The 15911-nt window shown below is 40.4% G+C and overlaps 1 protein-coding gene across 3 annotated transcripts in view; it reads left to right on the forward strand.

The window, feature by feature from the left end:
- FUT8 (fucosyltransferase 8) overlaps positions 1–15911 on the forward strand; it is a 277116-nt gene that overhangs the window by 162938 nt on the left and 98267 nt on the right. Inside the window, exons 2-3 of one of the 3 annotated variants that reach the window (XM_077818685.1) lie at positions 10590–10890; positions 11897–12067. The exons of the other annotated variants lie outside the window; for them this stretch is intronic. The gene's annotated coding sequence lies outside the window, so the exon portion shown is untranslated. The remainder of the gene's footprint in view (positions 1–10589; positions 10891–11896; positions 12068–15911) is intronic. 3 annotated transcript variants of the gene reach the window in all.

Below are 15911 nucleotides of genomic sequence, written 5' to 3' on the forward strand. Positions count from 1 at the left end.
GAAGAAAAGGCATATAGACTAGAGTTGGAAAGAAGTCTAGAAGTCTGAAGCTGTCATTTTTTTAGATTAAAGACACTAATTTTGAAGGCAACTACCTAACCTATTGACGTTTTTCCTAATGCTTCTGAGAGTATTATACATTTAGGAAAAGTATCCTAAAATGTTGAATTTTTTTCTGAGTGTAGGAAGGGAAAGTGGGATTGAAAGAATCAGAAGTACTGTAAAAAGAAAAGGAGTACTTGTGGCACCTTAGAGAAGTGAGCTGTAGCTCACGAAAGCTTATGCTCAAATAAATTGGTTAGTCTGTAAGGTGCCACAAGTACTCCTTTTCTTTTTGCGAATACAGACTAACACGGCTGCTACTCTGGAAGAAGTACTGTACTTATATTTCCTCTGGTCCTTTCAACAGTATTGTGTGTGGGGGAAAAAACATTAGCCATAGAATCATAGAACCATAGAATATCAGGGTTGGAAGGGACCTCAGGAGGTCATCTAGTCCAACCCCCTGCTCAAAGCAGGACCAATCCCCAACTAAATCATCCCAGCCAGGGCTTTGTCAAGCCTGACCTTAAAAACTTCTAAGGAAGGAGATTCCACCACTTCCCTAGGTAACACATTCCAGTGCTTCACCACCCTCCTAGTGAAAAAGTGTTTTCTAATATCCAACCTAGAGACCTCCCCCACAGCAACTTGAGACCATTGCTTCTTGTGCTGTCATCTGCCACCACTGAGAACAGCCTAGTCTTCTCTCCGACACCACTTGCATAGCCATTCAGTTGACTTCCACGATTCAATGGTCTTTACCCAGGCCTTTTCCTTCCACGCGGAGGATGGACAAGAACACCACTTGCACCTCAAACTCCTTTATCCTTCTTCCCAGAGCCACGTAGTCTGCAGTGATCTGCTCAAGGTCATTCTTGGCAGTGTCATTGGTGCCCACGTGGAGAAGCAGGAAGGGGTAGCGATCCGAGGGCTTGATGAGTCTCGGCAATCTCTCCATCAGATCGTGAAACCTAGCTCCTGGCAAGCAGCAGACTTCTCGGTTTTCCCAGTTGGGGCAGCAGATAGATAACTCAGTCCCCCTGAGGAGAGAGTCCCCAACCACCATACTGAAGGAGCAGTATTCTTTTTCCATGTATGAACTCTTAAATATAGCCTCTCTATCTGATATTGGTCAAAGCTAGAATTCACTACTTTGATCCATTGATTGCCACTGAAATATATCAATGGTAATTATAAACATATAAAAATATTTTTTCTTCCCTCTTGCAAACTATTAGACCTTAATTTATGGGGTGTTAGTCTTGTGATGGATGGCTAGCCATGATGATAGTACTGTCCTTTCCTATCAGTAGCGCATAGCATTTAAAGTTACACAAGAATAACATTTTCCTTTGTTTCTTTGCTTCTCAATACCTTGATATACCTAAACTGTTTCCATTTCACTGTCTAAAATAGATTATAATCTTGCAAGTACTCTGAGAATACTATCTATATTCTTCTTTATCCGCCCGCAACCTTAGATGCACAGAGTATCCATCAGTTTCCGTCACTTATTTTGGTCTTTTGTTGGTCTGTTTAGGCTTCTGAATGTCATGTTGATGGATTTGGTTTCTTTCTCTTTGTGAAATGTTTCTCTTGGTCGCCTTATTTTTCCTTTTTCCAGATGGTATCCATATTATCACTTGATGTGGAAGTCATGTTGGTAGCATCTTTAAAGCATATCCTGAATGTCTATCATCATATTCTTACCACGTTTGATGGCATAGGTTGGTTTGCTCTCCTTAGAATTTCCGATGTTGCAATTAATTCTGAAGTGAAAGCTGAAGATCTTTTGCAGAAATTTACTTTGGAATGAGTTGTTCTTATCAGTTTCAGTTGTAGATTTCCATGACTCTGCTCCATCAAAAGGAGACACACAATGCTGATGTTAAAAATTTATATATTTGTGTAAATGTCAGTAATGTTACTTTTCAGGTTGATGAAAGTGATTTGCTATTTGTTGCTTGACGTCTAGCATGGTGTAACGATCATTGCACATTTCACTCCCTAGATAGGTAAAATGACATACTTCTAGTGTTTCTCCGTCTACTCTGATAGTTGCTTTTGGGATATTGATAGCTATATATATATATATATGTCTCCCCCTTATTGATGAACAAACCAACTTGTTTTGCTTTGGTTGCGAAAAGCTGGGTCTTTTCATCCATTAAGCCATGTATTGAACTAAGCAGAAAAACAAGGTAAACCAATTGTTCATTTGTCATAAAATCTTTCAGTTGCCTTCTGTGGCCTTCTATCCAGATTAGTAGCACAAAAATTTGGCAAAACCTTTCTATAGCTATCAGAGCAGATTCCCACTTCTATAAATACATTTAATCCCTTCAAGTCCCCTGCAGGAGATTCTTAGGATTTCCAGTCAGCACAGGCTGGTTCAGCTGGCTCCTGTGTCTTCCTCCTGCAACCCTTAATTCAGGGGGGAGGGAGGGTCAGGAGATGTGCCCAGAGCTTGCTGTGCTCTGACTATCCCCAACCAACATAAGGATCTCTGGAGACCAGCCTCATCTGTCTCAAGTTAGAGCTGCGTCCACGTTGCTCGTATCTGCATTAAAGTATCTGCCATGGACTAGTGTAGAATTGATTAGTGGAACTGAAGGATGAGTTAGGTTCAAGATTTATTTACTGTTGGGGAATGAATGCACAATTGTGGTCCTATATGTAAAAGTGTGAGAGATGTCACTCTTGTGGCAACCAATAGCGGGACTCTAATGATACATGAGCTTCTTATCAGGGTGTGGAAGGCAATTGCAGTGAATTTATTTACCCTCAAGGAAAACCTTACTATTCCAACTTCTGGAATACTTTGCCTGATACCTATTACCAGCAGCAGGAGAATGGGTTGGGGGGGGGGGGGGGGAGAAAACCTTTTGTAGTGATAATCACGCATTTTTTCATGGTTTGTGTGTATAAAAACATCTTCTGTACTTTCCACAGTATGCATCTGATGAAGTGAGCTGTAGCTCACGAAAGCTTATGCTCAAATAAATTGGTTAGTCTCTAAGGTGCCACAAGTACTCCTTTTCTTTCTGCCTGATATGAGAGTTAGGAAGTGATTAGCAAATGAAAGATTTTGCAAGATATGGGATTCTGAACACTGTATTTGCTAACAATAGACCCCAACTTGTTTCTGAAGAATTCAGAATTTTTTCTCATCATTGGTAGTTTGACCATCCCATGAAGCAATGGGAATGTGGAGTCACCGGTGAAAACATCAGACTACTATAAAAAATGATATCCTTACCATTACTGGTGCACAAGAATGTGATGTCACAGGGGTTCCTGTGTATTCCAGTACAGCTTCTGATGATGAAATGTCGAACCAAAACGTTGCTGCTGCTGAGTTAAAATCTACTGCAGCCTGAAGTAGTGGGATGCTGCAGAATTTAGATGGTTATGTCACATCTAAGAGCTATTTACACCTTTGACCCCTTTGTGTCTGAGCGTAATCCCTTGAGGTGACAGGTCTTTTGCTTTCATCTTTGTCAGGGTAGAATCACATGATTCTCCTGCTCTCCAGGATGCAGCAGAAAGTTTACCAAATGTTTGCTCAGTGTGCCTGACTGGATTCATCTGCCCTGCAAGACTTCCCTTTGACAGCTGTGCCCAGTGCATGAATACAATCACACAAAACAGACTATTTTGTGTGGGATGGAAAATTTATTGTTTTTAATTTGTTTAAAAAACAGGAAGGCTGTAGTCTGAGTAGAACTGGAGAAAGAGTGTCAGACATCAGGAGGCATCTAATTTAGTGTGAAACCAGATGCTGAAAAAAGGAAACCAGGACAGGGCTACTAACGCACTAGTTATTTTTTCCTACAACTCTGCCTACCTGCTGCATCCATTAATACCAATGAAAAAGCAGAAAAATGGAACCAGATAAACTTACTTGACTTCCTTAACAGCCGCCACTGCTCTGCTGTGCCCCAATAGGATGCATTCACATTTAATATATATTTTTATAACTTTGTTTCTCTTTATGCTTGAGACCAGATGTGGGGTATTTTCAAGACTATAGTGGGGAAGGGTATAAATACTTGCTCTAATTATTTATCTTGGAGAGACCTGCCTAGGTGGGGGAAACCCTGTGTCCTAGTGCACTCCCTCCCTCTGTGCAATTGCTTGAGATAATGAAGTGTATCTGACTTGCTGCACCCAACCTGAGAGTGAGAACTATGTTTTTCTCTGACAATTTGGGGGCTCATCCAGGATGGCAACACCTGCAGAGACAACAGCAGCTGCTGCGGACTGTTCCCCTTCGAACCCCATGGCACCACAATAGAGGTGAGAGACCTTTTGAAATCTCTATTGGGGTATCGGAGGAGGACTGTCCGTGAGGCTATCTGTCCCTTTTGGGCTTATGCCATCCGAACTTATTGATTGTGCAGCAAGATCAGATACAGAGCGGTGCTGGGGAACTGTGTTGCCGCCCCCAAAAAGGTTAATGTACTGGTACTGAGGGGTTGTCCACTGGGCTTGTGTTAGAGACAGTCCCGGTCACAAGCCTTTTGGCTTCGCAGGGTGCTCTGGACGTCTTTCGGCGACCCTCATTCACACTGATACACACGCACACACACCAAGGCCTCTATTCCTGTGTACCATGATGCATCTTTACCTTATGTCCAGACTTATACAACCTTTCCCTTAGGACGAGTTACTGTCTTGTCTAAAGGAGATTTTCTCACCCAAAGCTCTCTCCAGTCTGGTTGAGACTCCTCTTTCATTAAGAAAACGTGCTGTCCATTTACCTCCTAAGTGAAGGATGACAGGGTATTTTGTGTCCCTCAAATGTAACAAATCTTTGATGTGCACCTCAAGCTAGGGTTTTCTCCCCCACCCTTGCATCTTCCTATCACTTTTCTTTGGAAGTTTTTACAATTCTTCATTAGCATTCAGATTAGACTGATGAGACGAGACCATTGTGAACCATACAATACTTAGTTTACATGTAAACAACCAGATAGATTAACATTTCTTGTCTGACAAAAAATACCTGTTTTTCACCTTTTCTGGTGACTAGACCCAAACCTAAAGAACATAATGTGCAGCGTATGTACATAACTCCTTGTATAACATTCATACACGAGTTCACAATCATATTGATGACTAGTGTGACACCATTTTATTTTGAGATGTCACATGACATTCTTTGCTGAACTAGAACGTATATGCCAGACTGAGGAGAACCCTGTAACCCCTATGGACCGCTTTTGCAAGGTAGCATTATGGGATTCTTGGGTCACAACTTGTATAACTATATCTGTTTAACTATACATTATAACGAGTAAAACTTTCTTGTGTAGACAAGCCCTTAGTCAGGAGGATTGTGAATTTGTGGGAGGACAGTTCCTGGGATTGTAGATGATTCAGTATTGTATCCAGCTGTGCCATTCACGATAGTGAGGGGTGGGGAAGGTGACATGATTACTTTTGCCTAGTTGCCACACTTTTTGTTGTTGTTGGAGTGCCCCTTTTTGATGGATTGATAGGTTGGCATTCTGTGGAACATCTGTGTCTCCTTGTACTGTGCCTAGCACAGTTGCCATTAAAAAAACATCTTCAATTCATATTTTTCTCCTTTCATGTTCTGTCACTTTCCTTTTTGTTCCTTCTCAGTTTTCTTTTTCTATGCTCTGTGTGTGTGTGTGTGTGAGAGAGAGAGAGAGACTTTATTTTTATATTTTGCATCCCCTTCTTATTCTCCAGTTCACTGGTTGAATGCTAAAGCAATAGTATGGTATAGTCATACAGAAGTACGTTGTAGCTTAAAAGATAATACACACTAACAGAATGTACAAAACAGTATTTCTATAGCCCTTTTGATTTTCTGACCTTAGGTTCTGTAAGGTTCCTGGATAATATTCTGCAGAATCATTGTAGCTTATCTTGGTGATTTTGGTAGTGTCATGTATGAAATAAATTAAATTATATCTATATCTGTTAAGGTCTGAAGGTAATTTGGTTACCATGGGGTGAAAGGTAAGTTCTTGTCAAGGAGCTTTGAAAGTATTTAAAAGCTAGGAAGCAAAGTGTAGATATCAGAAACTAATTGTCAATATGAAAAGAGACTGAGTGGGGTCCCCCAGGGATTGGTGGTGATTGGAACGAGAAAGTATACATTTGGATACTGAAGAAAACTGGGGCTTAGTGCTGGTAGTTATTCCTATATTTAGATTACCTAACGTTTTCCATTATAAAGGGTTCTTGTGACCTTTTCTTTGAGAAACCTCCCCACTTCTATTATTTGCAGAAGGCCTTTGATATTCAGAAGGGAGAAACCTCTGAGGCTATAGCAGTAACATTTATTTGTCCTGTGAAATTCTATGCAAATTTAGCTGAGTTGTAAAAGCAGCAGCCACTGCACTGGGAATGCTGGGAACTGCCACAGCAGCTGTAAGTGGGGTGGGGAGGGAGAAAGGAGAGTGATGAGAGCCAGGGTGGGCTTTCCCTGAACAAACCCCCATGTCATTCTCTCCGGATGCGGCATGAGACCCCAGCATACAGTCCCCTCCCCCCATCCTAGTGCACCAAGTGGGACAGAAGCTTTCTCATCTACCAGTGAGGTGAGGGGAGAGAAAGTCAAGGCAGGTTTGCTTCTATCCCTCCTTTTCTTTCCCCTCCCCATCCCAGCACCTGGCACCAGTTATTTATTTACCCCTCTGAATGCACCACATGGGGCAAGAGTTCTCCATCGTGTTGGGGTGGGGAAATGAGAGCGAGCTGAATCAGATCCCCCCTGACCACCCCTTGCACCCAGTACACAGTGCCAGCAACTTTTCCTGTCACTCTGGGAAGACAATCTTCCCCAGCTGCCAATGCAGTGGACAGGGCCGGCTCTACAGTTTTTGCCACCCCAAGCAGTGAAAAAAACTGCCGGGCAGAACAGAGAAGCTGCTGCCGAATTGCTGCCGCAACCGGAGGAACTGTCGCCCCTTTCTAACTGCCGCCCTAAGCACCTGCTTGGAACGCTGGTGCCTGGAGCCGGCCCTGGGAGTGGGGTTTCTCCTGGAGCTGAAGTGTAAAAATCTGTACCGTAGTGCTGAAGGTGCAGGGTTCAAAGCCTGCTGATGATTCATGATAGGAAGTTTGTAGAAGTTGTACATAATAAAATTTGATTTTTACGTTTGTCTTTTAAAGAGCCCTAGGAAATTACATACAAAACAACTACATTAAAATAACATAATTTAGGTAATAAAGCCAAGTACTCAAAAGTTAAGAAATGCAAGGCTTATGGTTGCCCAGGTAACCTTAATTTGGCCCCCTTGTACATATGTATTGTCATCTTTAATTACATGATCACATATGATTTTTTTCCATGGGAACACTGCCTCATTTAGTGTGCAGGTAGAATGCATAATGGCTGAATTAAGGTTGCATAGACAACCATAAATAGTGTTTCCTAACTTTACAACCTAAATAACACTCTTCTAATGTAGCTTCTTGTACATAATTTATAACAGAGATCAATCAAGAATGGTTCATACTTTGGTAAAAATTTGCTTGGTAGTGTTGGCAAGGTGGCCTTTAGGTTCATTTATCAATTGTGCTTATGTGGTAGCACAAGTTAAAACAATCCTCTCTTTTTCATAGTTTTCTAACATTTGTTTTCATGTAGTTCTGTGACTTTCATGTTTGTGTCAGATCTTCCCAGTTTGCTGGTTTTGTCCCCTTTGGGAATTGTTTGCACTCTTGCGTATGGCATTTCTTCTTATGATTTATAATAGGTTCATGCAGCTTTATGCACTTGCTTTGCTTCATTGCCTTTGGAAGCACCTGAGTGAAAAGTTACTGTGTTTTGTCTTCTGTCAATATGGTGCTCAATAAAGATTGTTTGTGAGTCTCTAAAATGCTACAAGAGCATATTAGCCTGGCAGAAGATGAATACAAAAGGCATTTTATTCTGTCTATCAGAAACTATGCACACAATTAATCTCATCATCTGTAACATTTGGGATAGATATACAGTTTTACATGTTTATAGATAACATTGATATGGACAAATCTGGTTTTATTTGTAAAGTGACCCAGACAATCCCCATACTACAAAATATTTGCAAAACTGACTTCCTTATAAATTGAGTACTTACTGTTCTATTTCCAGGAAGAATTCAGTAGAATTGAATGAACACTTGCCAGATCATGACCACTTATTATTATTAGTGTAAGTTTCATAGATCCTTTTTGAAGGTAAAAATGAAGGAAGTTGAGTGAGAAATAATCAAAATTTTATGTAACACTATATCATTATTAGCTGCAGACATTATAGTATACCTTGAACTCTGTTTGAATCAGTAAAGAGGATCATGCATGACTTGAGAATGGCAAGTAAGTCTGCCACTGTGTTATCTAGAAGACTACATAATGGGAGGATGGAAGGAGAAAAGCTTGCATGATTACTTTTCTGTCATTTCTAATTTTCTCAAGAGTGAATGAGTACTTCCCAATCTCCCTGCCTCCTATTCTGTCCCTGAGTTCCCTTTTGCAATATATTGTTGTGTTGACACTCATAGTTTTCTTGTGTTCTCTTTTGCTGTACTGTGTTACAGTTGCTATCAAATTTGCATTGTGTGAGGAGCCCACACTGAGCTGTTGCACCTTATTACACTGTTGAAGGCAGCTCCACTCTCTACCTGGATTCTAGACTTTTGGCAGAATCCTTCCTATCAGCAGCACCTTCTTTCTTAGCCTCAGTTATCTGCTTCTTCAAGGTGAATGTTCAAAAGCTTGTTTCTTCACCAGCAGAAGTTGATCCAATAAAACATTACCTCACCCACCTTGACTCTCTAATATCCTGGAATTAGCATGGCTTGGCTACAACAACACTGAAACCTTCATGGTGAGACAGGTTCCTGCAGCTGTGGCCAGTGACAGTAGGATTGAAGTAGCAAGCAATGCATTGCATAGACTATGGAGTGACATCGATCCTTTCTGTGGCAAGAAAGCTCTGAGGTGGGTGGGTGCTTCCAAGAGAGGAAGAGCCTCCCCAGCTCAGTTGCTTATAGAGCAAGTTGTGTCTTATCTTATAGAGGACTCTGAGAAAGTGCCTTGAAAGGCTCTGTCAATTCTGGAGGCTTGGGGGCGGAGTTCAGAAGTCAGTGGAGCTCTTAATTGCCTGGGACTTTTTTTAAAATAAACAAACATCAAGGAGAGTGAACTTGTCCTTTCCCAGAAATAGGTCCACTTGAATTGTCTTCAACCTACCCTAGAATTAAGAAGGCCTTTCTTTCAGAAGCTCACATTGGGAAATCAGATGACTATCTGATCAAACAGATCCTCCAGATGCTTTGTGTCATGTAACCCTTCATAGATTTGGTTGTAGGCTAGGAAGCACATTTGGCCCTGCTTCTCCTCCTCCTATCTCAGTGAACCCCACATGAAGGTCCTACAGACTAAGAGCATCCCAACTTCAGTACTCCAGGTCTTCCTATATGATGGAAGCATCCTCATGATCTTTCCATAGGAGTGCCTTTCCTGGATCCTCAGGGACCAGTAATCATCACAGATGCAAATGTAAGGAATTGCCTCCACATCGGTAATATGAGCTTTGCCATGCATGCTTCAAGTGCATCTTACGGTGTATCTAAGCTCTTACTGGACTTTTTTCCTTCCTTCCTTTTATATTGTCACTAAAACAAATTATATTTGCACCAAGTATAACAAACTGTCTAGATATTGGGCCTAAAGTTTTTGATGGAAATACTCCAGCACCACTTTTATCCTTATTGAAAAGGTGGGTAAATCACTGGATCATTATTTATTTGATGATGACCCAAAAGGCAATTTTTATAACGGAAGATAGCTATAGGTAGTATGATCATAGTGATTATTTTACATTACTGGATGACATATGCTTCTACGCAGCAGCTTTCTGAAATATTTAGTTGCTTATATTCTGGCAAAGTTTGAATATACACAGTAGACTTTTTCTTTTGGAGAAACCTTGCCTTATGGAGGAAGTATATAGTGCATGTAGGACTGTGAGTCAGGGGACCTGTGTTCTATTCTGGGTTCTATCACTGACATGCTTAGTGATCTTGGGCAAGTCGTTTAACCTTTATGTGCCTCAATTCACCATTTATACAATGGGAATAATACAACTCTTTTATAAAGCCTTGAGAGCTACTGATGCAAAATGCTGTAAAAGTACTATGTTTTTATTTACTATGTAGCAAAGCCTTTAGTCAGCTGCAGTCATATTATGCATTTGTATTCTAATCAATGAGCCATAGTGTCTTTAATCCAGTTGATGTTGTTGCTGGAACAGCAATATCTTTTAAGAAAAATATCTGTGACAAAAACTAAGACAGAATTGAAGAAGCAGACTATTGAACCATTTAAATTATGGGTTCTTGGGAATGCACATCAACATACAATACTTTTATTTGTGGTGATGTTCAGATTTTCAACTGTCAATCCAAATAGATTTAATAAGTTCAAATAAGTCACTAGTAGATAGTGGTCTTATAATAAAACATTAAAAGAATTTGTACTTGGAAACAGTATTTCCTGCTTCTAATTTTTTTCCTATTTAGATACAGGACATTGAGCAGAACAACTGAAGAACAATAGACATCTAGAGTGGTCTGAGATGTTGGTCAAGTGAATGTCACCATTTATACCAGAGAAGTTTTATCAAACCTTAACAGATTGCCTGGTTTTGAAGCTTCAGACATCTGTTACCAGAGTTTGGTGAAGAACTGACAGCCATCTTACCAGTTCTACTGGCTGCCAGTCCCTGACTACTATATAAGCACGTTTTTAAGATTATTCTTTTGATCATTGAGGAAAATTACTGTCTCAGAAGAGTCTGTTCATCATGGGGAAAATCATTGGGTGAGTGAGTACAGTAGAAGACTGAAAAGCTTCAAAGCAGAAAAATGTTTTTGGAAGCTGGCAAGTTAAAATTAAGCTTCAAAACTGTGTCCCTTCTCCTGAGTGGTGCATTGCCAATTTTCATTTGAAGACAATAAAACATTATCTTGCTTTGCACTTCCTCATCATAATGCTTTGCTTCATCCTCTCTACCACCTATTGTATTCTGTTAAGAGGATAATGTGAGAGATAAAAGGGTGCATATCTTAAGGTTATTTATTATGCTCTTACTTGGTAACATCAACATTTAGAAAAATTTACTGTAAGTGTAAAAGTATTTGATGCTATCCCAAATTTCTGGAAGTACAATGTTTTTTGGCTGCATTTTTTGAAAAATTTCTAGCTGTTGAATCACATTTTAAAAAGCATTAGAAATTGAAGGTCACGTTAGTAATCACTTATTTATATTTAAGGCTCACTGAGATATTGACTAAATCTTTCTTTTCCATATGGCTTAAAAATCTTTACATCTTGTTTTTAATACTGTAAGATAAAAAACATTTAATTTTTATATGCATTTAACAACAAACTACAGTCTTCAGGACATTTCTATCTATTGTAAAGTGTTCCAGCATGTCCATGGTACATGTTTATAGACCACTGAGCATGTTTAATTATTCACCAATTAGTTTTGATCTTTTGCTGTATCATCAGAAGAAAATAAAAATTAACTTGAACTTTATCCTGTTGTCCAAATCAAGACATTGGTAAAGTTTGAAAAGTTTTATATACATTGTTGTTCATTATTTAATCTTTGCTCCTTTCTACACTTTCTAGTTCCTGCCAGAAATGAAAGTACCAAAACTCCGAGAGGCTTTTCTCATGATATTTTCAAGTCAGTTTTGCAACTCTAAAGTTTTATTTGGAGAAGCATCTGATCACTCAATAGTGGTTCTCTTAATTCCTTATTGTAGAAGATCATTTCAATGTTATGGTTCCCTCAGTACTGATAACTTGTTATTAACAGGGAAACAAGTTGGGGAGGACAAAGGGAGACTGGAGGAACTAAGTGACAAATAAAAGGAAGAACAGAGAAGCAATGAGAGGAGAGCAATATACAAGAAAACTACAGAGAAAATATTTTTTACTGAAATCAATTAAAGTTGAACCATGGAAGATGTGTATGTAGTTTAGAAAGGTAATGTGAAGAGTGGGGTTATCTAATCTTTCCAATCTCTCTTTGATGTTGATTTTCCTTCCTCCATTTTGTCTCCAAATGTTTTTCTTTCTCTTCTGTTCTGTCATATTTTTTCCCCCTGAATGGGTTGTATTCCCTCATATCGTCTCATGTTTTTTTCCATTAAGCCAAACATGTTAGTTCATTGATTTTTATTTGGGGTGGGTTTACTTAGGATAGGGAAGGGAAGTGGGTGAGAGGGACAGAGTGAGGAGAAAGAGGGTAAGAGAAGCAGATGTGGAGTGAAGCTGAGGTGAAGAGACTGGGAGGAAGGAGAGGGTTGGAATGAACAACTAGTCACCAAAGGCCAGAGAAAGTCCAGTCAAAATTGTACATTTACTGAAAGTCCAGAGGATCAATGGTCCCTGCTTTGGCTGCATCTGCCCCTACTGGCTGGAGTCTGTGGCTGGCTCCTCTCTACATTTTCTCTCAAGTACACATGGCAGGTGAGGGGAGGCGCCAGTGTGTTTGTGGCTGTGTTTAGTTTCCACAGTTCTGGGTTCAGAGAGGTTCTGGGGGTGGGTGTAGGGGTAAAGGTGGCCCCGACTTGGTCCCATTTTACTCCCTTCCTTCCAGTTTAGCAGTTCCTGTTTTGGCTGGTTCTGTACCTATTTTCTGAGTCTGTGGCTGGCTCTACCCTTCAGTTTTGGTTTGAAGTAAGTTTGTCTCTAAAACATTTGTACAGTAGAAGTCGTTTGCACTATTAACAGTAATGCCTGGATTTGCTACTTTTTGATGTTTCAAATCTTGTGATAGAGATTCGAAAGGGTTATCTGAATGATGTCCAAAAGGAAATTATTTGTATTCTTGTACAGTCAGTTGACGTCTGTGAAATATTGCATCCTGGTTCATTTTAGACTGTTGTTACTACTACTACTACTAAATAAGATGGCTATGAATCCTCCCTTCCAGTAGGCAAAAACAGGAAAAAAACCAAAACTTTGATTATCTCTTTTCACTTATATAAAAGTTATCTTGTACAGTGCTGACCACACAGTCAGCACTTAAATTATAAATCGTAATAATTTAGCAATATACATCGGATGCTGTAATAATATTTATGGGGAATGGAGAATCCTGATGCTCATTGGACTCCATTCTTCAGGAGCTCAGTGCTTCAAGTGCCTTGAGTTCCCTGGTGCCTATTTTGGATTTTACCTTCTGAGCCACTAGAGATCTGAACCTGGCAACATGGGTGGTTCACACCTCAGTGCCTTGGAAATTTGGCACTTTGATGGCTCCACACCTCAGCATTCTGGAACATCCAGAGGTCAGTGCTTTGTCACCTTAGGTACTCTGGTGCCTCTGAACAGAACAGAGCAGTATCTGGGATTTTCAGAGCCTTAATGCCAGTGGTGATTGGTGGGTTGAGCAGCAAAGCACCTTGATTGCTTCAAAAAACTCGGCACCAAGTGTCTCAAGTGCAGGTTTAAGTCCTCTCACCCTTAGGGTTGATCCACCACCAGTGGTAATTGATATTCCTGTGCCTTTGACATGTCAAAGAGCCGGGTGCCCTGTTGCCTGTGCAGATCAGAGCTGAAGCATCTCAGGGGCTCAGAAAACTGATATCTGTGGAGTTCTGCATTTTGGCTGCTCAGGACTCCAATGTTTATAGAGCTCGGCAGCTCAGTAACTCGCGGTCTTGGTGTTCCGGCTCCTCAAAAGTTCAAATACTCTGGTGCCTCTGCGGATCTCACTGTGATGTCTCAGGAGCTCAGTACCCTACACCCCAGCATCTTTAAAGTTTGGTGTTTTGGATGTTGGTGCCTCACATCAAGGCACCTCAACATAGAATCATAGAAATATAGAGCAGGAAGGGACCTTAAGAGCTCGTCTAGTTTAAATCCCCATACTGAGGCAGGACCATGTATACCTTCCCTAGACTATCCCTGACAGTCTTACCTTCAGTGGACATGGAGAACAATTAATCACCATCCTTTTTATAACAACTCTTAACATATGAAGACTGTTATCGAGTCCCCCCCGCCGTCTTCTTTGCTCAAGACCAAACATGCCCAGTTTTTTTAACCTTTCCTCCTCGGCTGGATTTTCAAAACCCTTTTACGTTTGTTGCTCTCTTCTGGACTCTTTCTAATTTGTCCAATCTTTCTTAAAGTGTGGTGCCCAAAACAGAGCATGGTACTCCACCTGAGGCCTCACCACTGCTGAGCAGAGTAAAACAATTGCCTCCCATGTCTTAGATACGACTCCTGTTAGTACATCCCAAAATATTAGCCTTTTTCTTAACTGTATCACATTGTTGGTTCATACTCAACTTTTGGTTCACTATAATCCCCCAGATCCTTTTCATCAGTACTTCTGCCGAGCCAGTTATTTCCTATTTTGTATTTGTGCATCTAATTTTTTCTTCCTAAGCGTAAAGCTTTGCACTTGTCTTTACCAAATTTTATCTTTTTGATTTCAGACTAATCCTGTAATTTATCAATGTTCTTTTGAGTTCTAGTCCTGTCCTCCAAAGTGTTTGCAACCCTTCCCAGCTTGATGTCGTCTGCAGATTTTAGAAAAAATAATCTCCACCCCATTATCCAAGTCATTAATGAAAATATTGAATGGTACTGGACGCCGGACTTACCCTGCTGGACTCAGCCACATACACCCTTCCAGTTTGACAGCAAACCATTGATAACTGTTCTTTAAGTACAATTTTTCAACCAGTTGTGCACCCACTTTATAGTAGTCTTATGTTTGAGCTCTGGAAATTGTCAGTACTTTGGTTCAGGCCTCTTCAGTTGCAGGTGCACTAACAGAAATCCATTATTTTCTCTCTTAATTCATAAGGTGCTGTTTCTGCAATCACCTTTTTAGATGTGTGTGGCAGGGGCCAGTGTATCAAAGTTTGTCAGCTGCGTTCTGATGAAGAATATTCTCATTTTAGTCTTTAAGTCACTTAGCTAAGTTCTGTTATTGGTGCTTCAAAGTCCCAATGGTGCCTTCTGTAGGGAATGAATGCTTATATCCTCAATGCCAAATAGAGGAGTTTTGTAATGTGGTACAAGCAGGGCTCCATATATAATTTTTCATGCTTCTCTTGAAGACTTTCTCCTTTTTTTGGCTGTCTCTAAACCTCTGAGTTCCAGAAGCTGGGACTGGATGACTCAAAACTGTTCTGTTCACTCCCTCTGATGCATCTGGCATCAGCCACTGTTGGAAGACAGGATACTGGGCTAGATGGACCATTGGTCTGATCCTATATGACTGTTCTTAGATTCTTAATTTGAATCCAGCTCCAGGACTAATTTGGACTCCATCTGCCTGCAGCTTTTTGATTTATCAGTAATTTCTGAAACATTTGGTCAGTATTCCTTATAGGCCTTGTTGTGATAATTGGGTCTAGAAATGTTACCTCAACTGTGAGAAGTGAATGAAAGCTTATAGAATGTTCCAATCAATGATAAATGTGGGAAAAGGTGCAAAAGGGAGACAGACTAAATTAGTCCAACAAAAAGGCCTACTAATTTAACTCAAAGATGGGGTAAAGATCAAGAAAAGTGTGGGACTGGAAATCAATCAGCAATTTGGTGTGTCAGAAATTAGGCCTAATTGGTGGACAAAACATAGAAGGGATGGGCTGTTCCTCCCATCGTGCCTTTTGGGGTTCTTAAAATAAGACTTTTGAGGGGAAATTAGCTGAGGTAAAGCTATACTTCTCCTTTCCCCCACCCGTCTAATAAAAATCTGGTTTATTTTGCAACACTGTATATTTTGCAACACTGCTGTCAGCCTGTGGCAAGAGAGTACCCTAAATAACCCTACGGAGGTACAAGTACCCTAAATAACCCTACGG

Source organism: Eretmochelys imbricata, chromosome 6 (genome assembly GCF_965152235.1).
Source record: "Eretmochelys imbricata isolate rEreImb1 chromosome 6, rEreImb1.hap1, whole genome shotgun sequence".
NCBI lineage: Eukaryota > Metazoa > Chordata > Testudines > Cheloniidae > Eretmochelys > Eretmochelys imbricata.